The following is a 20,075-nucleotide window of genomic DNA, read 5'->3' as shown; positions in this document are numbered from 1 at the left end:
TATCCATTTCTTCTTTCAAGTCATTAAAGGACTTCCTCATCTCCTGGAGCTCCTTGTCTCTTTTCTCTTCCATCTCAGTTAGTTTGGTCACTACAAATATTCTGAATTCCTTATCAGACATGTCCACGATGTCCATTGTATTGACTGTGGGTGATGTAGGCTTGATGATTTCCCTTGAGGGAGAGGCCTTTTGTTGGTTGCTCATATTTCTTGAGCCTCTATGATTGTTCCTAGTCATCAGGTAATCTATATGTTTCTTCCTAACTTATTTAAGGTATCTCTGATTCTTAAAAGTTGTACAGACTTAGAAAATTGATGATTTATCTTATGGTTGGCCTATCTATCCCTCACAATTACCATTAACTGTTGCCACTAGCCCTGGATGGCCCAAAGTCCTCGTTGTTTCTAAGGAGTGGTAAGCCTTCAACTGCCCTAATAAGCAACACCCCAAGAGCAAAGAAAAACAAAATAGAAAAAGTAAATCGTGTGGCACGCGCGCTGCGTGCTACTTAAATCACCATAATTCAAACAGTCCAAAGGCTAGTGGAATGGGATCAGACAATGAATGACAGTACCAGGTTGGTCGGGTCTGTAGCCTCAGTCCGCCTGGTGTCTGGAACTGCTGGCTGGCTCGATCTGGATTGCGGGTGGGGTGAAGTGGGGGTTCACCTTAAAGTCCCAGGCAACCAGCCTGGGTTCCAAGGAGGAAGAACGGTGGGGATGTGTGGAGAGTCAGAAGGGTTGGGCCTGTAGCCTCAGTTCGCCTGGTGTCCAAACTGCTGGCTGGCTCCTCTTGTATTAACATTTAAAGTGCTAATTTAAAAGAAGTATATTGTGTGGCTTTCAATTTACATTAATGTAGAAATATTACATTGGGAAACATAGAGACTTAAATTTAAAAAAAAAAAAGAAAAAGAAACAAAATTAGTTGTGAAGTTTTAGAGAACTTAATAAAAGCCATTGTCAAAATCTGTGTATTAAGGAACCAGCAGTTAGTGTAATGGCTATGTCGCTGGACTCCCACGTAGTCGACCACGGTTCGAGTCCCGGACCCGGTGGCTTAAACTCATGCCGGGCGCGTGTGCGTGCGTGCCCAAGATCACGAGAGGAGAATGGAGGAGAAGGGATTGCAGCATGGCCATCCCCCCGGGGGGTGATTTCTCGCTTTCTGTCTCTCTGTCTCTCTCTGTCTGTCTGGCGAGCGCATGCACCCTATAGCAAGAACACCTCTCAAAAAAAATCTGTGTATTAATACAGAATGTTTATCAGTATTACCTGTTTAGATGACAATTAAGGGATGTTCAACCTTTTCAGAATTCCTGTGTGTCTTCATATTTATGTTTGACGCACTGAGTTCCATGGTCACTATGGTCACTGTCCTCTATCAGAATTTTTGTTTTTCTCCCTGACTGCCTATCTCATTTTCCAGTCTCACAACCAGATTTCTGGCTTGAGTAGGCCTGCATTTTTGTCCTTCCAGAGATACATCCTATGTCCTCTTGGTTTTTCAAGCATCTTAAAAAGACAAGCAAACCTATAGAACAGGATTCTGATGATTAATCTGAGCAGTGCTCAGGTTAAGATCTATTTACTTCTAACCATTCACCCAGGCAGCCTTTATGGTACATAAACAGATAAGGCAGTCCTGCTTCACTATCCCTCACTGCAGTTCCTCAAGTCACATTGCACCCTCCCAGCATCCTTACTCAGTACACCCTCATTGCAGGTTATTACTGGTTTTGTTAAACACATCACAAGACACATATCCATGTCATCCAGGGGGTACAAATTTTGAGCACACAGGGCACTTAAGGTCTCCAAACATGCCCCATGATAGGTTTGCTGTTAAGGAGTTAATCACCAGGCATGACCCAAGGGGTCCCCTCTGACAGGCTAGTCCCTATTACTGCCACTGCCATCTGTAGAACTGCTGTGCACTGATTCCTGGAAGTGCCAGTGGCTGCTACTGTTGTTGGGGATGTTGAAGGAAGACTGTATGGGCACTCCACCCAGACAGCAGCTGAACAAGGCCTCCCTGAGTCCCTGGGATGAGGTACCCTGGGAACATAAACTGTAAATATGCACCCCTCACTCCACCTCTTTTGGACCTTTTTCTGCTCTAGGAAGGTAGATCCTACTCTGAATCCATGAGTGCAGTCTTTAGGAGCTGTGGGGCCACTCTGCTAGGTGCTCACTTTTGTCATGCTGAGCCTTGGGCAGGGCCCATGCACAGCACTCCTGTCTGGGAGAACAGAGAGGGTGGGCAGGGCCAAGCTGTTTCAGTTGCTTTTGGAAGTTATTGCACCCACAAGATTTCTTCCTTCCATTACCTTCATTCCCATGATTATGAGGTTATATCCCCAAGGAGGACTTTCCTAGTAAGGAAGGAAGTCCCTCTACCTAAAAAAAAAAATTGACTTATTGATGACATTCAGTTACCCAGGGTTCCTCTGTGGTTATTATGACTTTTCCAGACAGAGACATTAAGAATTTCCTTAGGCCTAGTCAGTAACTGATTTTTTTCCTTTGGCTCATGAGGGCATTGACTGGCCATTTTCCTTATCAGGAGAGTAGACACTCAACTCTTCAATGCCAGGGATTGTTCCTCATCTTGTGGCAACAACAGTAAGGCCCAAGGAGCAGCTGGTGTAGTCTCTCACCCAGTGTCCAGTCTTCTTGCATTTGAAGTAGAAATCTGTGTTATTCTTTTGGTTTAGGGTGAACTCCTGAGTGATCTTTGGGAATCAAAGACTTTGCCAATTATGACAACCATAAACCTGACTTGTAATTTTTTTATGTTCTCTTTTTCTGTCCTCAAGATCCCAATTATTAAACACTATCAAGGTCATGTCAAGTAGTAGAGACTAATTGGCTTGGGGTAGCTTTTGGATTTTTGGCTGATGTTTGGAGCAGATTGACTGATAAAGTATTACCCCAAAAGAGCTCTTCCTGAGGCCAGTAGATGCCACAGGGGTTAAGGCACTGGACTCCCCCATGGCTGAGCAAAGTTCAACTCCTGGATTTGGTGGCTTGAGATGCACAGGATGCATGTATGTGTTCAAAATCCTGAGAGGAAAATGGAAGAGAAATCATTGTAGTGTGGCCATGCTCCCCAAAGGAAGTGTGGTTTATTACTTTCTCTGTCTCGTCTCTCCAGTGAGCACACATGCCCTATAACAACAAATCTCTTAAAAGCAAAGTGATAAATCAAAATAAGAAAACCTTCCTCTGGAGAAGTAGGGTGCAGATTAGTATATTTTCTAAATTCCTCTTCTAAACAATCACAGATTGAGCTGTGTTTTAATCTTTTTTCCTCTATGATTGTATTTTGTTGTCATAATTTATTGATTTCATCTCATGTCCCATTTCTGCCAAAACAGCTAGGAATTTAGCCCTCTGATTTATCCTCATTGAAATATAATAATCCCATCAGTGTCAGTTGTACATACAGTCTCTCTTGTGGAGTCCTAAAAATGCAGCATCTGCTTCTTTTCAAGGTAGATCTAAATCTTGGTCCTCAAAAGGAGTACAACAGGCAGCTAGAATGAACTGTACATCCCTCCAAGAGTGGTGAAAAACCAGGGTTACTGTGTGAAACCCATCAGTAAATCTGTTGGGGTCCTCAGAGTATTTTCCATATTTTTATTTTTCCCTGTACTGTTGCTATCAGTAATGGCAAAAGGGACTTGGATTCTGATTGGGCCCTCTTGTCCTGCTATTTCCTTGAGGGGGTAGAACCCACTTTGAGTAATAGATGAACTGAAAGGGTTGATTGTTCCTCCTGTCCCTTTTGAAGTAGACAAAACAAGGTTTGGAACAGAGGGCAAGAGGTTTATTTTTTTAATATTATTATTTTTCCATTCATCTCATTTAATGAAGGGAAATTATTGTCCATTATTTTAGAAGACACCATTTATACTGACTAGTCCTCAAGAATAATTCTGTTTTATTGTCATAATTTGTGAAAAGAAACAGAGTAGACAGTTGAAGGAAGGGCACAGGTGGGAGCTGAGCGATGATATCATCCTGGGGCCATTCTACTGCCGCAAGTGTTTGTTGATCCAAAAGATCCATGAAGAGCAGAAGCTTATATATCTTAGAAATTTTAAAGGCATGAGCTGTGCACCTCCTGACAACATCTGATTCATTCATGGGAGGGAATGGATTATAGAATAACGTTTTGTCATTTGGAAGAGGCAGCGACTTGTCAGTGATGCAGAACATGTAGGCATTGTGGAGAAGGATGTGCATTGGTCTCTTGGGATGAAAACTGATGTGCATGATGGGAGTATCTCTTTGGAGCCAAAGGTGGTGAAACCCTTGCTTCTGGATACTCTGGCTCCACTCTGTATACTGTTTGTCTGGGATGCTGTACTCAAACACCTGCTGGTCAGAATGAGCAATGACAAGATTGTTGGTAGTGGGGGCGATGGCCAAAGCAGTCACAGGGAAGCTGTAAGCAGGCACCGTGCAGTGAAGCTTCAGGTGTTTCACATTGTAGGCATGGACTCCAGCGCTGGTCCCTGATGCAGCTAGCCAACTTCCATCTGGACTGACTGCCAAAAGACACATGGCCTCCACTGTCCCTGACCGAGGCTGGAAAGTATGGAGGTGCTTGAAGCTTCCTTCCGACAGCTGACTGATATGTAGAGAACCTTGATTTGGTGCCACAAAGAGCTTTGTTGAATCTTCAGAAAACAAAATCTGAAGGGCAGGGCAAAGGAAGGCTGGCATTTTGGAAACCCTTCGGAGGCTTATGTTGTCACGTTCATAATTCAATTGGTAGAGGAAAAATTGAGATGCTGTAGAATAGGCTATCCAACTTCCACATGGGGAGACACAGCTACAAATAATGTTCTCAGGACCCTTTGTCTTGAGGCGCAATAAATGATCTGCATTTTTAGAGAGCGGAAGGGTATCCCCATTTTTTGCCTATTGCAGCTGTGGATACCAATCGCCAAAGTTCGAGATGATGTGCAAACTGGAAGAGGAGAAGCTGTTTCTTTTTAGAACAGGAAATGAGTCGTCGGTGGGAAAAGTTGATTTTTCAGAGAGCAACATCATAATTTTTTACCTCCACCTTGTCCATGAGAGGACGAATGACTAAGTGGGTGTCAGTACCTACAGATATCAATGCTGTCGGGCTGTGGGCCACAGCTCTCATGTCATGAGTGTGAGGCTGGAACGGCTTGGTCCACACCACTGCTTCTCTTTGCTGCTGGAAGTCACAGAGACCAGCTGAAAATGGGAGCAGGTTATAGATGAAAGGGCTGCAAGCCTGGGAAGAAGCTTCCCTAACCCTAGACAGGAATACTCAAAGTCTGGATTTTCCTACACTCACCAGATAAAGAAGTCCATTCTTAAAAACAAACACATCAATTAACTAACAAACTTCCCATAAGAAGTGACTATTTAGAAGATAAATTTCCTCAGAAATTAAACTATGGGTGCTGCTACAAATCTCTTGCCTCCATAGAAGTCTTCATAAGAGGCTAGCTTTGGAAACACGGAAGAATGAAGAAGGTAGCCACAAAAAGTTCTACCAATTTGTCCACAAAGTTTGAGCTGTGACCAGTGCCCTGGGGGACAGAGGGACGGGGTGATGAGAAATGAGGGGGTGGCAACGGGTAGGAGGGTGATACTTACACGGGGGAAGGGCGTGATACTTACGTGGGGAAAGGTGATTTTTCGGAGAGCAGCATCATAATTTTTTACCTCCACCTTCTCCATGAGAGGACGAATGACTAAGTGGGTATCAGTACCTAGGGCAAGGGTGAGGGGAGATCAGGTACAGAATTAGAAGTCCTGCGTGGAAAGAGCCAGAGCTGGGAGTGTAAAGCAGCAACCTTGCTGGGAGCAGAACCCACCTCCAGATATCAGTGCTGTGGGGCTGTGGGCCACAGCTCGCACGTCGTGAGTGTGATGCTGGAACGGCTTGGTCCGCACCCACTGCTTCTCATTGCTGCTGGAAGTCACAGAGACCAGCTGAAAATGGAATACTGTGCCCTCGGCTGTGCCCACCACAAAACCGTCTTCTTGATCGGCTACAGCAATAGACTGCATGTCAGCATTCACGACGAGGTGATTCTTCACTAGAGTTCCAGTAATGGAGTCCCAGAATTGCACTTTCCCAGCTGAGTCCACACTTAAGACGGTGCTGTTGGAGAGGAAGACCACACCTCACACGATACACTTCTGCTTAGACACATCCACATACTGCCTATCCCCCATTATCTTATGAACAGTGTTTCCTGATTTGACATCAAACACACTTATGTAGTCTATGGAGCCAGCTGCAATGTGGGTACCAGAGGGATGCCAGCCGAGACTCAGGATGCGACTTTTCTGCAGATCAAAATTTCTTTCAAACTGGATTTTGTCTGGGGTGATCTGAAATAGTTTCACAGATCCATCTTCACAACCAACCAAAAGTTGAGAACCACTGGGGCTGGTAATCATGCTCCAAATAGGTCCTCCAAAGGCATCGAGAGAGTACTTGTCAGTCATATTTGATGATCTCTCCATTGAGCCCAGCACTAAACAGTTGTTGTCCTTCTGCCCAACACAGCGCTTCAGTAGCCGAGACTCATGACCTGGGAAAAATTTCTCCTGAAAGTAGTTTGCTGACAAGTTATAAATTTCCACACTGCCATCTGTTCGTAAAACAGCCAATCTGTTTGATTATTGTAAGCCACACAGCGGATTCCTGATGGAACATAGTGTGTGTGAAAGATGGCCATAAATGAAGCAGTATAGAAAAAAGAAGGGGCTGTCAGTTCTAAGGGCTTAAGGCTTTGATGATTAAGCCAGAGGAACTTTCAGTCCTATACAGCAGGTGCCCATGCCAAGAATCATCAGTTTGACCCTGGATAATTCATGTTGATCAGGACATCCAGTGGAATTACGGGTGGAGAGATGGAAAGAAAAGGAGTAACTCTCACTGCTAGAGGCTTACAGACCTAACAGGTCATGCTAGAGGCAGTTTCTAGCTCTGTATGAGTTGCCCATACCAAGAGCTATCAATCCTTCCTCAGTTGTCCCACTGTACCAGGAGACTCCATGGAAATGAATATGAAAATGACAAAAAGGTTGAGGAACAGAGCAGAGGTTTACCTGCTGGCTTGCTCACCACAATAGCTATGTCACCGGAGAGAGTACATCATCTAAGAAGAATCCAAATTCAATTCTTGGTGTCTCAAAGATCTGAATGCAAAACACAAGTAGAGTGAAAGAGCAAGCAGATGTATTTGGTGATAGTACACTCTGCAGGGGTAGAAGCAGGCTTAAGAAATGCAGCTCAAGAGCTCCTTTATCTAGAAATGGGCTACTTTTATACATATATAGGGGTAGAATCTGGTGTTCTTCATGTATCCAGTTGCACAATTGTGTATGTCTTCGACTTTACACACACAACCACACACACATATACGTGTGTGTGTGTGTATACATATATATATATATATATATATATATATATATATATATATATATATATATATATATATATATATATATATATACGTGTGTGTGTGTGTATATATATATATATATATATATATATATATATATATATATACACACAATATATATTTAAGAGTTTTTACTATAGGGCATGTGGGCTCACAAGAGACAGAAAGTGAACCCCACCCCCCCAGGGGCCACACTGCAATCACTTCTCCTCCAGTTTCCTCTCAAGATTTTGGGCACAGATGTACACATGCCTGATGTGAGTGTTTTTTTGTTTTTTTTGTTTTTTTTTTTTAACGCCACTGGGTCTAGGACTTGAACTAAGATCAACTAGGTGGGAGTCCAGCAATGTAACCATTATGCCATCTGCTGGTCCCTTTACATATATAGTTTAAGGGTTCATAATTAGAGCAGTCAGTCTGCCTTGCTCCTGTTTTTTACTTTGTTCTCTTTCTCTCCTCTGAAGGGGTAGGATGTTGTAAAACTGGTTTTCTGTTTATGAGGCCTGTTTTCCCTTTGCCTGGTCCATTTTGTTCCTCCTCTCTTTATTATGACTCTCCTTTCCTAATTGTCCTGGCTCAAGACACACACTCTCACACAGAGATCAGTAGGTGAGACATCTCTATACTTTCTGTGGAACACCTTTCAACCAAGTGAGCCCCAAGCCCCAGAGTCAGCCCTGGGTCTGTGGGTGGGCTGAGTGTCCTTCCAGGCATTGAACCCAGAGACTCTGCCACTATCTGCTGAACTCAGAGCCACCAGGAAAGGGAGGCCCAAATCTCTCCTCTGTCTTATTCATGAGGTTCCTATCCTCTAATTGGAGATTGGATCTCCAATCTTCTTTCCAGAGCCATGTGCCCTCCTCACTGTAGACTCTTTGTTCTATGTTTAAACAGTCCTGGCTCTCCCTTCCTCAGGCTTGTGCCTTAGTATGTATCAGGTCTGATGGAGAAGAGAGAGCATGAGATCATCAGAGCAAAACTAGCACTTCAAGAGTTTAGACTATAATTCATACCCTGAGCAGGAGAGACTTCTTGTACACAATTTTGATCACATGGATCTCAAATTTTTTTTTTTTTTACTTTTTAAAGAATTGTTTAATTTTATTATTTTTAAATTTGCTATAGGACACATGCACTCAAGCGAGTGAGCAAGAGAGAGAGAGAGGGGGAACAAGCTGCCAGGTTCAGGACTCAAAGAATAGTCAGCCATGTGAGAGTCCAACTCCTTAACCACCATGCCTCCTACAGGCTCCTCTTAAATGTTTAATACCTCTTTTCCAGAGAATCATATTAAATATATATGAAGTATAAAATTGAGAAAGTCTAATTATTGACAATGAATAATATGAGACAGTGTTGACTGCAGAAATAACTCTGGACATTTTATTCATTATGAAAGATGGTCTCTGTTACAACAAAGTGCCATGTCAGCGCAGCCCTGCCTTCAACATCTGCAGAGAAAGACAAGAGGAATTGGAGGAGGTCTTGTTCTGAGTTGAAGAGTCTCAACCCCAGACCATTAAGTTACCAGACTATATGTAAAAAAAAAAAATGTGGAGGGTCAGAATAATTAGTTTAACTAGGTTTTGTGCATTAATATTATATATGTATTTATCTTAACAGACAAACCAGCATGCATATATGGTACACATACATGCTTAACAAGTGAATATGGGAATAGTCTAAAACTGCCAAGCCTGAGTCAAAACCTTTGAGACCTCTGTGTGAATCTCACTCAATAAATTTAAAAGGAAAGATAATTTGAAAATTGGAGAAGGATTTATTGCACTTGTGATCTGCCCTGTTACCCCAAATGTCCCTGTGAGTCAAGGTCATTCATCCTTGCAAAGGAAATTCGTTATCTCTCTTTTCTGCCAATCCCTCTGTGTCTGTTTTTATTTCTCCCTCTGTTTCTGTCCTAGTTAACTTTCACTTGTCTTTCCAAGTCCATTGTTCTCACCTACCTCATTGTCTATATCACCTTTTCTGTTTGTTCCCAGCTCTTCTCTCTCTCAGTGTCTTTGTTTCTTACCCAATTACCCTTTTCTCTCTTCTCACCCTCCTCCTACCCTGACATACCCTGGGATGAAAGAAAGATGCCATGTCCAGGAAGAGCACATATTGCATCCAGGGAATATGAACATACTCTGACAGGACAGCCTGTGGGATGGGGTTAATACAGGACACTTGGTGCTGCAGGACAGGGCCAGTCACTTCCCCAGAACTAATCATCTCAGAGGCATCTCTGGGCAGTTATTACCAAAGGGTGGCCTCTTGATAACAGGCTTAACCTTGGGCAGAGAATGATAGGCTCTTAAGAGCAGAGTCAGGAGTTCCAGCATCACTGAAGGCACTGGGTCCAAGGGCTGTCCTTGAATGGTGAGCCCAGGGGTGCAGAGAGATTGCGCATTAACTAATAAGTTGGCCCAGCATGAGGTGGGATGCACGATGATGAGGGTTTTGAGGAGGAAACAGATACATGTAGCATTCATGTGGACAATGGGTAAAGTCCTAGACAAAACCAAACTGTGTGACTTGAACTAGAAACGTCCTGGAACCATTAGTGCAGCATCCCAGGAGGATCTCAGGGCAACATGGAAATTTGTTTTTTATTTTGTAGTGTCTCTAGACATCATTTATTCTTGCCCTTCAAGAAATTTATAGATCCAGATGACATTAGTTTAGAAAAGGAGTTTTTTTAGTCCAGAAAAATCTTTAGAATAAAATGCAGTTATGGGCTAATTAGAGACGTCAGAGTCTTTATAAAGATAAGTAGGCTTCAAATTCATTGGAAATTGAACAGTCTAATTTGGATTACCCTGTGTTGACAAAGATATGGAATTAACCAGACAGCAGTTAGGAATTCCTGGAAAGACTCACAAAGTCAAATGAACCCAATAACATGCTATTTTCTTCTATAACAACTCCTTGATTTGACAGTAAAAGTATAAAAAATATTGCCAACTATGTTTTGCTCCACTGCCTCTGCTCACTCCAAAGAAAAATCTTGTTTTCTAATATAAGAAAGTTACTCAACAAAATGAATGTTAATTAAAGGAAAGACAGTGTAAGTAAAACGGTGGGGTTAAAAAACTTCAACTTGCATGGTGGTTAAGGCGCTGGACACTCCCACATGGTCGACCACGGTTTGAGTCCTGAACCTGGTGGCTTGCTTTCTCACTTTTCCTCTGTCTCTTTCTCTCTGTGTCTCTCTCTGGTCAAGTTAAAATGAATGAATGAATAAATAAAATTAGATAAATAATTCTTAAAAAAAACTTCGACTTGCAAAGAAAATTTATTAATCATCTTAAGAGAGGAATCATTTTTCCAGTAGCTCCACTGCTGTGAATAGTATTTTCATGAGCTTGGGCCACCTTCTCCAATGGAAACTGAGAACCTACTATAGGTTTCAACCAGCCAATTCCATTCCAGCTTCAAGGGTTGAAGCACATTCCTCAAATTCCTCTTTGGTTGATGCAAAGAGAGTAACTCCAATTATACTGGACTCCTTTGTCATGGTGTCTGGTGGGTTTATTTCAATAGGACCTCTGCTGCCAACAACTATTACTCATCCTCCATGTGACAAAGATTCAAATCATTACTAAGATTTACATTAGTTAGCATTTTAATAATTACATCAATTCCTTTTTCACCAATGGATTTCTTAATTGTATCAATATAATTAACTTCTCTGTGATTAAACACTTCATGGGCTCCATTTTGCAAAACAGTCCTTCATCCTTCCTTAGTACCGGCTGGGCCCAAAACTTAAACCATAAATTCTAGCAATCTGACATGTGGCTATTACAACTCCTCCACTAGCCCCGTGAACCAGAATACTTTCTCCAGCCTGTGTAACAGAGCTTGATAAGCAGTAAAATATGGGACACCAATGGCAGCTCCTTACTTAAAGTCCAGCTTTTCAGGAAGTTGCAAAGGAAATTTGACTTGCAAAGGAAAACCATACGTCCATCTCGCAAGAGCATACTCTGCATAGCTCCCAGAGATCATGTTGTTAGTAAAAACTCTATCACCTTTTTTAAAAGCAGATACATTATCTCCAACAGTTTCTATTAACCCAGTCACATCTGAGCCAGGAGTATAGGGTAAGACTGGTTTCCTGTTGTAAGTACCAGAGCAAATATACATCTCCACTGGGTTTACACCACATGCATGCACTTTGATTAGAACCTGATGGTCTTTTGGAATTGCTACTGCAACATCTGACTGGAGTTTCAGCTTTTCTGGTCCACCAAATTTAAAAGCTCTAATAGCTCTCATCAGCTTCTGTCCAGTCACCATGGCAATCTAGATATGGGCTCTACTGAAGTAACCAAAAAGCAATGTCAATCAGGTTCCAACATGGAAATTTCTGCAGAAAGGCAGTGTGAGTTAAGGGCCATGACATTCACAGTGACCCCTGGACCCCAGGTGCACTGGACATTGCAATATGGGAGACCACCAGTAGGACCTGAAAATGTATTTCATTCCTGAGGAGAAGATCTTGTTGAACTGCATCTGAATAGGCAGGAAAGTAGGAGAAAATGGGAAGGCCTCCCAGAGTATGGGTGTGGCCATGTGGGTGTGGCCTATAGAAGGGGTGAGAGGCAATAAGACAACCAACTAAAGTGGGTAATGTGCTGTTACCTTGTTGGTCCCCAGTGATCATGAGCTTATTGTCTCTCCCTTGTGTGGGCAGAACCTTGAAGAAATGAGTCTTGTGTGTGGGGACTAGCCTGAGCCCATCACCCCCATCCCCTGCCATCCTGGCTCATTTTACCTCCTAAAATTTCTAAGGTGGACTTATCTGGATAGTTTGGGATCCAGCAGGCTAGGTTGCTTTTAACTACTCAAGTTAAATGTTTCACATGAGTCAAGGGAAAAGCCTACAGCTATGAGGGGCTGATGCTGGGTGCTGATGTTTTCTTTGTAAGAGAACATGGTGCCTCCAAAGCCCTTTTGCAGCCAGTACCTGGAGGTATGACTTGGCATTATATAAGGCCCATCAAACTCTTATTTTCATCTCAGCTTCCATTGACTTAGAAGGTGAGGATGCAGCCTTGGGTTCAGGGTTGGAAATTCCTGGACAGGAACTGGACCTAAGGGCAGGGGGCTGAGGCTTTGCCTCAGAAAGAACAGATTTCTGCTTGTAATTTACTAAGTATAAATTCTTTTATCTTCTTCGCATTTAATTGTTTTATTTCATACTCTTGAGATGATTTATGACTTCAAATACCTTAGAGACAAATATGAATATGACTCTATAATTTGATAGTAATTTCTAAATATATTTGAATTCCAAACATTTTCATAATTCCACAGCTTGGGATTCCCAATGGGCATTTTCATTTTCAGAGACTATTTTACCACAGGACCTATGTATTAACTGTCACTAATTAACATCCCAAGTACCTTGTGCTCTACAGAATATCTTCAAAAATAAAGTTTCACTGCTGAAACTTTAATTAGGGTTGATATTGCAGACAACCAACTAAAGTGGATAGCATGTGCTGTTACCTTGCTAGCCCCTAGTGGCCTGTAAATTATAGACTTCCCCCATTATTCCCAGAGACAGGAGAGATGTCACAAAACGGCTCATACTCGGTTCTAAAATTTTTTCCTTCAATTTCTCCTGCTGTGTTCTCAGTGCCAAGTCTCTTAAGATTTGCCCTACACACTTCAGAATCCATCATTCTTCCTTTAGAAAATTCACTTTCTCTCCACTTCACAGGCTGGATTAAGTGTCTCTCCACTGTGCCTGTGTCCTCCACTCAAACAATAAAAATTATTCATGAAATAGTAGTTAAGGGGTACCCTTTCATTATTTGCTTGGTGCTAAGCACTTACAGATACAGAATAGTTGTCAATAAATTTCCAAATAGTATGTTTGTTCCTTGAAGGTAAGTATTATATTTTACTCATTTTTCTAACTCTAATTCCATCCAAATATATGGTAATTGTCCAATATGTGTACTCATTTGACCAATAATTATTATACATGTTACACACAGTTTCTACCATCCTCTCAGGATACAAAATTCTAACTACTTAGATAAATTTGTATAATACATTAGTAGAAAATTATAGAAATAGGGAAATGGCTCTTTCAGTCTAACAAAAATTTTAAATTTATAAGAAATGTTTTATGTGAAGACATTGCTCCACACATGCTGTCTAGCTCACCAGATTTTGAGATGAGACAGAAGAGAACCCAGGAGGCCACTTTGGTATCCATCATCTCCTAGTTTAGATCTGGACTGGGCTTCTTCTCAATTTCTACCCTAGGAGAGCCCACTTTTATGTCAAAGGGCCAATAACACACCATAATGCAGGGTACATAGGATTCTACACATTCTTATCATTTACAGTGATAAAGGCAGCTTGAATTTACCTTGATGTTTTCGAGATAAAATTTATCTTTATTGGTAACATATAAATTGAATAATGCAAAGGCAAACAATGGAATGAAATAAAGTGTTTGCAAATTAATTCTTATTTTATTTTATTTTTTAAGGTTTTGCAATAGAGCATGTTCACTTACCAGAGAGAGACTGGGGAAGTGAGAAATTGCCCACTAGAGGTGATGGTAAAGCCAAAATTCCATCTCCATTCTCTTCTGAGGATTATGGGCACACACATATACACCCAGTGTGATTTTCAAGCCACCAGCTCAAGAACTCAAATCACAGCTTTCTTTTATATCCATTACATCAGAACACCTGTGTGCCCCATCGTGTCAGATGCAGCCATGGACATTAGCTCCAAGATTACCACCAAGGACTTAAAAGAGAAGAAGGAAGTTGTGGAGGAGCCAGAGAATGGAAGAGATGCCTCCACTAATGGGAATGCTTATGAGAAAAACAGGGAACAGGAGGCTGATTATGATGTAGACAAAGAAGAAGAAGAAAAAGGCAGGGAGGAGGAGGAAGAGGAGGAAGAATGCAACAGTGAAGTGAAGAAGAGGATGGAGATGAAGATGAGGAGGCTGAGGCAGCTAGGGGCAAACAGGGAGCTGAGGATGACAAGGACCACTCTGTTAATGCCAAAAAGCAGAAGACCAATGAGGATGACTAGACAGCAAAAAGAGGAAAAGTTAAACTTTAAAAAAAAAAATAAAAAGGCCACCGTGACTTATTCACCCTCCAATTCCCATCTCAGAATCTAATCGTGGTCACCTTCGAGTAGAGAGGCCCGCCCACCTGCCCACCACGGCCAGTGCCACCCGCAGATGACACACACTCTCCACCACCCAATCAAAACCACAACATGAATTTGCAAGAAGGGAGGAAAAAAGAACCAAAACTTCCAATGCCCTCCTTTTTTTCTTAAAAGTACTTTAAAAAGAAAAATTTGTATTCTTTATTTACATTTTATATGTTCATACATATGGTTAGGGGTCAGCCATTTTTAGTTATCTTAGATTACCAAATCAGCCTTCGGAGCATCCTCTGTCCTACTTCAGCTTTACTTGTGGCATGACCCTGTTCACTATATTCTCAAAAGAGAAAAAAATACCTTGTAAAAAAGGTGAAAACAGCAACAACAAAACAATCTTATTCTGAGCATTCCAGTGACTTTTTTCGTGTATGTACTTAGCTGTACTGTAAGTAGTTGGTTTGTATGAGATGGTTAAAAAGACCAAACATAAAAGGGTTTTTTTTTTTTCCTATTTTGTCTAGGAAACTGCTATTTTTTTTTTTTTTTACCTGTTTGATGTATGTGTGAAACAATGTTTTCCATCAATAAACCAGAATTTTATTTTGGAAGAAAAAAAAAGAACTCAAACCAAAGTAAGCCATGTGGGAGTCCAGTGCCTTAACCAACAAACTACCTGCTGGCCCCTCAAGTTCATTCTTTCTGGAGGAAAAAGATCTTCTACCTAATAAAGGCTACCATCCAGAATATAAACAGAACTCCTAAATTCACCAAAAGAAAACTCGATCTAGTCAAGATTAGTATCCAGAATATAAACAGAACTTCCAGATTTACCAGAAAACAAAAAAATAGACTTGAGAGAAGAGGATAAAGCTATGAGCAGACATTTTACCAGAGATAAGGCACAGATGTCAAATAAGCATCTATATTTAATATTCTTTATTTATCATTTAGCCATTTATGAAATGTACATTAAAGCAATGAGATACCAATATATCCCTATCAAATTTGTTAAAGTTTAAAAATGAAATAAAGTCAATTCAGGAAAGAAACTGAGGAAATGATCACTCATCCATTGATGATGAGAATGCAGATATAGCCCTTTTGGAGAACAGTTAGGCAGTTTCTTTCTGTTTTTAATTAGCCAGAGAGTGAATGTGCTCACCAGAGGTAGAGACAGAGAGGGAAAGCAAGAAATAACCCACATGGGCATGATCACACCACAGTCCCTTCTCCATTTCTCCTCCTTTCAGAGTTATGGGCATGCACATACCTGTGTTTGGCATGTTTTTCAAGATGCTGAGACTGGGACTTGAACCATTAATCCAGTCGTGTGAAATCTAGCAGCTTTAATCATGATACCACCAGCTGGAACCAGCTAAGTAGTTTCTAATAAAACTAAACTTACAGGGACCAGCAGTTGGCATAATGGCTATGTCACTGGACTCTCATGTAGTAGACCACAGTTTGAGTCCCGGACCCGGTGGCTTAACCTCATGCCAGGCACAGGTGTGTGTGTGCCCAAGTCTCTGTGAGGAGAATGGAGGAGAAGGTATTGTGGCATGGCCACCCCCCCCAGGGGGGTGATTTCTCACTTTCTGTCTCTCTGTCTCTCTCTGTCTTTCTGTACAAGTGTCCACATTCTATGACTGAAACTGATTGACTAAAAGATATAGAAGCACAGTAAATGGATGTGAATATTAGATATTGTGTGTGAAAGAGTAGGGTCTAAGGAAGGACATTTAGAAGAAAAATAGAGAGGCAAAGCATTAATGGGACAAAGAAATGTGGTATTATCTGTTAAAGATATTTTATAGTTTTATCAACTGGACTAGGGAGAAATGTTCACCTGTTGAAATATTCACTTTGTAAGCTAAATAATATAATTGAATGTATAAAAGAACATGAAATTGAAAAATAAAGCACACACACACACACAATCTAAACTTACAGCTACCCTGTCACCCAGATGCTCTCTGCTACAATGTTTCTAGAGTAATGAGAAGCATTACTATTACACATAGACATACACAGTGTACAAAACTGGTTACTATGGCTTTTTCAAAATCATCCAAAATTTAAATCATTGATATGGTTGACTCTGTGAATGCTCTGACAGGATAGTGTATCCACACCTTGCAAGATTACTCAGCAGGTGCAAAGTTGAAAAATTACATGACTATTTGAATGACTCTCCAGAAAACGATGTGAGTTGGAAAGTCCAATCACAAAGTATTCGGTAATTTGTGATCCCATATATATAACATCCTTGGAATGACATTTCTGGACGCAGGAATGAAATTTGTGGTTGCAGATAATGACTTCCATAGTGGTGAGCAGAAGGAAAGTGAGATGTTGTTACAGGACAGCAGAAGATAAATTGTGTGCTTAAAAGCATTTGTATTTTTACTAATTTGCCTTCTTTCTGTCTTCTTATGTGCACTAATTGCTATGAATTTTCCTCTTATGACTGCTTTAGCAGTGTCCCAAACATTATGGAAACTCGTATCCTTTTTGTCATTGGCTTCCAGGAATCTTTTGATTTCAGTCTTTATTTCTTCAGTAGTGGTGAAGTCATTCAGGAGTAGGTTATTTAGTTTCCATGTATTTGTGTATTTCTGAGGGTTTTTCTTGAAATTAAAATTGAGTCTAATTCCATCATGGTCAGAGAAGATGCTGGATATAGTTTCTATGCCTTTGAATCTGTAGAGGCTTGCCTTATGTCCTATAATGTGGTCAATATTCAAAAAATTTTCATGTGGGGACGAGAAAAAAGTGTATCTTGTGGTTTTTAGATGCAAAGTTCTATATATGTCTGTTAAGTCCATTTGATTTATGGTATCATTTAGATCCTTTATCTCTTTAACTATTTTTTGTCTAGATGACCTATCCATAGGGGATAGTGGAATGTTGAAGTCTCCAACAATTAGCGTGTTGTAGTCTATGTCTCCTTTTAGATCTAACAGTCTTTCCTTCATGTATTTGGGTGCTCCTGTGTTAGGTGTATAGATATTTATGAGTTATATCTTCTTGATTAACTGACCCTTTTAGTATAATATAGTGTCCTTCTTTGTCTCTTTGAACAGTATTGGTTTTAAAGGCTATTTTGTCAGAAATTAGAATTGGAACTCCAGCTCTTTTTTGGTTCCCATTTGCATGGAAATCCTTTTTCCAACTCTTCACTTTTAGACTATGTTTGTCTTAATCCATGAAGTGGGTTTCCTGTAGGCAAAACATAGAGAGTTTCTTTTATTTTTAACCCATTCAGCCAGTCTGTGTCTCTTTATAAGAGAATTTAATCCATTCGCATTCAATGTTATTATCGATATTTCTGAACTTGTCCTGATATTTAAGTTGGCAGTTTTCTTGTTTGTCTTTTATTCCTTTATTTCTGGCTCTTCATTCTTTAGTTTTTCTGGAGCAGTACACTCTTCAGAGTTTCATGAAGAGCTGGTCTGGTGTTGGCAAATTCTGTCAGGTTTTGTTTGTCTGAATAGGTTTTAATCTTTTCTTTCCATATGAAGGATAATCTTGCAGGATATAGTAATCTTGGTTGAAATTGTGTCTCTCTTAAAACTTTCAAAACTTCTTCCCATTCTTTCCTTGCATTGTTTCTGTTGATAGGTCCGATTTTAGCCTGATGGGATGATCTTAGTAAGTCACTTCTTGTTTCTCTCTTGACAGTTTTTTTTTTTTTTTAAGAGGTTTTTGCTATAGGGCATGTGCATCCACCAGGAAGACAGAGACAGAGAGAAAGAAAGTGAGAAATCACCCTACAGGTGGGATAGCCATGCCGCAATCCCTTTACCTCCATTCTCCTCTCAGGATCTTGGGCACGTATGCACATGCGCCCTGCGTGAGTTTAAGCCACCGGATCCAGGACTCGAACTGTGGTCGACTACATGGGAGTCCAGCCACATAGTCATTACACTAACTGCTGGTCCCTCTCTTGCCAGTTATAATTTCATGTCTTATCTATTGTCTTGGAGAGTTTGGCTAAGATTTGCCTTGGAAAAGATCTTCTTGGGTTGGTTCTATTTTGGGTTCTTTGTATTTCTTGGGTCTGGATGCTTGAGTTCCTCTTTAGACTTGAGAAGTTTTCTTCCAGGATTTCATGGAATAGATTTTCCATGCCCTTATTAGTTTCTTCAGTTCTAGGATACCAATTATTCACATGTTTGGGCATCTAATGGAATCTAGACTTTCTCATTTATTATCCTTGTGGTTTTTGTCTGTTTGTTTATTTGTTATTTTCTCTATCTTTTTGGTGCTTTTTTGTCGGTCATAGGTTTTATCTTCTACATTGGAGATTTGATCTTCAGCATGGTCTAATCGAGTTTTAATACTTTTGAGGAGTTTTTATTTCCTTTATTACAGACTTCAATTCTAGTAGTTCCATTTGATTCTTTCTCACAGTGTCCATTTCTTCTTTCATATCATGGAAGGGCTTCCTAATCTCCTATAGTTTGTTGTGTCTTTTCTATTCCAACTCATAGAATTCATTCACCATGAATGTTCTAAATTCTTTCTCTGACATTTTGGTAATATCCTCAGTTTTTAGGAGAAATGGAGGGACCTTACTCTGTTCCTTTGATGTGTATATATTTTCTGGTTTATTCAGACCTGAAGCTCTTCTTCTACTTCTAGCCATTGGAAGGTGTATTCATTTTTGAATACCTCTTAGGAGCAGGTGTGTTTCCCCTTTGCTGTGAATTGATGTATGCGGAAGTCTCTCTTCATTTATCTTTAGCAATGTGGTCTCAAGAGGTGTACCCTATTCAGGTGTCTGAAGAGTAGCATCCCCTTTTCCACAGGTATTCAGTACAGGGGAGGATCCCAGGGAACCTTACAATACTAGAGGATTTTCAGAACTGTAATTCTACACCTGCCTAATCACTCTGACAGGGTGAAGGATGAAGAAGAGAGGATAATGTAAGAGGAAAGAAAAGATTATAGAGGAAAATCAAGCAAAAGTCATGCACCATGCACTAGCATGGCTCACGATTTCGCCAGCGATCTAGAGATGAAAGTGGAGCTCTCCTGAGAGCAAAGGACACTCTGTGGGACAAAGGAGAGGAGGATATTAACAAAACAAAAAGGAAGAGCAAATAAAAAGAAAACCTGTCTACATGTCTGGAGGTTGGGTCATGGTCTTGGGAGCCTGGCAGTGGGGCGGGGGCAGTGGTGCCTCTGCCTGTTTCCCTTGATGGTCAGGAGCCTAGAGATGAAACTGGAGCTCTCCTGCAGAGCAAGGACTACTATTTCTAGAGGCTGGGTCCTGGTCTTGGGAGCCTGGAAGTGGGGTGAGGGCAGTGGTGCCCCTGCCTCAGTTTCCCTTGCTGGCCAGGAGCCTAGAGATAAAACTGGAGCTCTCTTGTAGAGCAAGGACCATTCTGTGGGACAAGGGAGAGGAGGGTATTAACCAAACAAAAAGGAAGAGCAAAGAAAAAA

General features: G+C 41.0%; 3 pseudogenes; 1 reads left to right on the top strand and 2 right to left on the bottom strand.

The window, feature by feature from the left end:
- Window positions 1–3,584: 3,584 nt before the first annotated feature.
- LOC102492096 (U3 small nucleolar RNA-associated protein 4 homolog) lies at window positions 3,585–6,740 on the bottom strand (annotated as a pseudogene).
- Window positions 6,741–10,771: 4,031 nt separating this feature from the next.
- LOC102491678 (quinone oxidoreductase-like) lies at window positions 10,772–11,771 on the bottom strand (annotated as a pseudogene).
- A 12-nt stretch (window positions 11,772–11,783) lies between these two features.
- On the top strand, window positions 11,784–14,543 carry LOC102491248 (prothymosin alpha-like; annotated as a pseudogene).
- Window positions 14,544–20,075: the final 5,532 nt, after the last annotated feature.

This window comes from Tupaia chinensis, unplaced genomic scaffold (assembly GCF_000334495.1).
Source record: "Tupaia chinensis unplaced genomic scaffold, TupChi_1.0 Scaffold139668_1, whole genome shotgun sequence".
Taxonomy (NCBI): Eukaryota; Metazoa; Chordata; class Mammalia; order Scandentia; family Tupaiidae; genus Tupaia; species Tupaia belangeri.
The sequence above is the reverse complement of the archived record's forward strand: the minus strand, read 5'-3'. Positions and strand labels throughout refer to the sequence as shown.